Here is a 3,628-nt window from a genome sequence, read left to right as displayed (position 1 = left end):
CAACTCCAACTCTTCTTCAACAATGGTGGCTGCCAACCTTTGACATCTTGGATGAGTGCACATGGTTGGTGCAATAGCAAATGGTTGTTGCACATTAATGGCAACCAACCTAACACTTTCAAGCTTCCATTGCTATATTTGACAGAAAGCCACCTTTATGTAGTGTCTGTTCTCCACTTTGGTAAGGTAATGCATCTTGATTTGCCACTTTAAATGCTTCCAGTGCGTTAGCCACCATGCAAGGAGAGCAAGGGTTCGATCTGTAGGCTGGTTTTTACGTAGAAATAAAGAATTTCATTGGACGTACTTCTGAATGACTTGAATTCCTCTTGAGCTTTGTGGAATATACGACTCCAACTGACCTATTCACACTTTGGAGGGAGTCTGATCGATCCTAAGAATAATTTTCCTTGCTTACTGTTATTATTTCTTCACTTGCATTCAAAGCACAAGGAATGCCTTCTTAAGATAAGGACTATCTTTGCCATAGTGTGTTTATTTTCTTCTGTATGAATCTTCTAATGTGTGATGACTTGCAACATTAAGGAGTGAGTTTCATAGAAATTTTAATAAGCCATTTACACAGAAATCCTATCCTTTATTCACAATGGAAGAAATGTATGCCAAGTGTTGCATATTTGCGTGGATCTTTTGCTACATGAACTGACTCTTTGTGGTCTATGATGATAGTAGTACGTAGCTAAAAAGAAGTATCACTCTAATTCAGAAACTTAGTATTGTCATGTTCTAGAGAGGTGTGTGGGCACGTATTTCTGCATAGGGGAAATTCCAAAAAAGAAAAAACGAAAAGAAAAGAAAAAGACTAAATTCTAACTTGGGGAGCACAAGGATGTCTTGTGTGGTGAAGTTGAAAGCTTCAAAGCAAAATGAAAAAAACCCTGATCTCTACAACACTACCGGTCAAAAACTTTGAATTAGAGTCTGTCTTGAATCAAAGATGTTTGATTAAATTTTTCAAAAAAATTAAAATTTTATACTTTTAAATAGTTTTGGTATGCGTACTCATGTTAAAAATATTTTTTAATATATTTTTAATTAATAAAAAACTTTAAAAAACAACCAGTTCTCCGTCAAAAAAACAACGTACAATCTTGGGTTATTGCTAGGAACTCTGTTTAACGGAAAGAGGACTAGTGTTACAGTGTTAAATGTGCACGGGGTGCACACCTAAGGCATGCTGTCCAATATCAGGCCTAAGGGTGCTGGCAGCCATGCCAACGATGGGATAAATGAGCAGCGTAGATTTATGCGGCTATAAGTTTGTCAAAGGAAACATCGGCAGCGCAGATTGCTGGGCTTGACGATGGAATGTCCAGGCCAGAATGGAAGACTCGTCAGTGGCATAGGCTGGCGAGAACTGGGGCTGTCGAGAAATGCGAGGTAGCGCAGGATGTTGACAAACATGGGCTTGGCGATGGAACGTTCAAGCCAGACAAGGAAACTCGTCAGGGGCATAGGCTGGCGAGGACTGGGGCTGTCGAGGAATGCGGCAGCACAGATTGGTGAGGTCTAAGGGCTTGGCGATGGAATGTTCAAGCTAGACAGGAAAACTCGTCTGGGATATGGGCGGACGAGAATTGGGGCTGTTAAGGAATTCAGCAGCGCAGACACTAGGAGCCTGCGCGTAGATGGGAATTCGGCAGCGCAAGATTTGGCTAGCTTGCACGCAGATGCGAATGCGGCAGTGCAGACATTGGGGCCTGCACGCAGTTGCGAATTCGGCAGCGAAGGAATTGGGGCCTGCACGCAGAAGCGAATTTGGCAATGCAAGATTGGGGCCTGCACGCAGTTGTGAATTCGGCAGCGCAGGATTTGGGGCCTGCACGCAGAAGCGAGTTGGGCAGTGCAAGATTGGGCAGCCTGCACGTAGATGTGCATTCGGCAGCGCAGACATGGGGGTCTGCACGCAGACGCGGATTTGGCATCACAGTATTTGGCGACTGTACCCAGGGTGCGCACTCGGCAGCGCTCAAGAGCTTGCTCAAGTTAGGGGCTTGACTTGGCAAGATCTAAAACTTGGACGATGGACTGTCCAAGGCATGTGGGTGATTTAGCAGCAAATGAAGCTAGAGCTGGCAAATGGAGCTGTCAGGCAAGCATGCAGAAAGTGGGAGCATAACTGGGGTGTTTCCAAGTTGCTAAAATCATGAAGCACATGGGGGAGGAAGTTCTCCACTATATCCTGGAAATAGGGATATGGGTGAGCCACAAATGATCATGGGGATCATGGGGGAGTAAGTACCTATTATGTCCTGAAATATGGGGATCATGGAGGTGCCCCGCAGCTCACATACTTGGCTATAAATGGTGATGGTAATTCTTTGTTGTATAGGGAGAATACATAGAGAATAGAATGCATAGAGAGGAAATAACGTATGTAAACTTGTTGGTGTAGCATGCGAATTCTGTGCATAGCACACGTTGTGTAATCCTTTGTTGATGAGATAAATAAAGGTTGAAAGGTATTCTTGTATTCTCAGTGTGCTTGGTTAAGAGCAATTCTACTTGTATATTCCGCTTGTCTTTAACATGGGAATTTTATTGTTACTATTACTGATGGACTATATCTGTCAGTATTTGACAAGGAGTTCTGAAATATTGACCATTCATGCCACAATGATTGATGGATATTCCGTTGGTGATTACTGATGAACATACAAATAGAATTATTATGTCTGTAAAGTTCTCGCAGGAAATTTGTTTTGGCCCGCTTCGCTGTTTGGAAGACTGTTAGTGTTGGGTTTTTTTTTTAATTTCAGATAGAATTACTAACAATCAAAATTTCAACATACGTGTTCTATTGGTGAGGTTGTCGAGAAATATTTTACCTATGCATTGCACGCCTTATACAGACGGAATGAACCCGTCAATAAAACTATTAAATGGTGTAGTGCATCATGTCTGCTTTATCCTTTCCATATATCAGCTTGCAAATCTTCTTAACAAGCCTCCTCACGAGCATCTTCTTACTCGATCATGCAGGCCCACCAAATTTAAGGGAAGGTGTTAGATGGATTTCCTCCACTCTTTATATAAGTTTTGATTATTAGTAATTATATTTTTAATGCTATTTATAATTCATGTAACAATCAAAAACCATTTTCTACACCAGGTGTTTGTCTTTTTTTAAGAATGAGTTATGTTATGCAGTGGGCAGAAGTGTATAAGGAGTCAAAAGTATGCACCCAAGCATGCTTTGACCATTCTGAACAACATGCTGCTTCCAAAAAGGCTTTTATGCTTGCATGGAACAATTGAGGGGGTTATTGGATGTAGGTTACTATTTTTATTTTTATTCCATGCTTTACAACTAATATCTATTATTGCACGTGTTCTCTGCAGCTTTTTTTTATGCTTTTTAAAACTTGAAACCACTCCTTTGATTAAGGAAAATGTTGATAAATTAAGGTTCCGTTTGTTTGCAGGAAAATTATTTTTTTAAAAAAAAGTGAATTCCGGGAAAATAAATTTCTAGAAAATGAATTATTTTTCGATGTTTGGTAGTGTTATGGAAAATGAATTGGAAAACACTTTCAAGTGTTTGGTTATGTTATGGAAAATGAACTAGAAAATAATTTATTAATGTTTTATTTTTCTCAAGTTTATT

At 40.3% G+C, this 3,628-nt stretch overlaps 1 long non-coding RNA gene across 1 annotated transcript in view; it reads right to left on the bottom strand.

Annotated features, from left to right (window-relative positions):
• Positions 1 to 2,092: 2,092 nt before the first annotated feature.
• LOC105134742 (uncharacterized) overlaps positions 2,093 to 3,628 on the bottom strand; it is a 16,944-nt gene continuing 15,408 nt past the window's right edge. Inside the window, exon 3 of the long non-coding RNA XR_844050.1 lies at positions 2,093 to 2,263. This is a non-coding gene — a long non-coding RNA (uncharacterized LOC105134742). The remainder of the gene's footprint in view (positions 2,264 to 3,628) is intronic.

This window comes from Populus euphratica, unplaced genomic scaffold (genome assembly GCF_000495115.2).
Source record: "Populus euphratica unplaced genomic scaffold, PopEup_1.0 scaffold91.1, whole genome shotgun sequence".
Taxonomy (NCBI): Eukaryota; Viridiplantae; Streptophyta; class Magnoliopsida; order Malpighiales; family Salicaceae; genus Populus; species Populus euphratica.
This window is presented reverse-complemented; position numbering and strand designations above follow the sequence as displayed.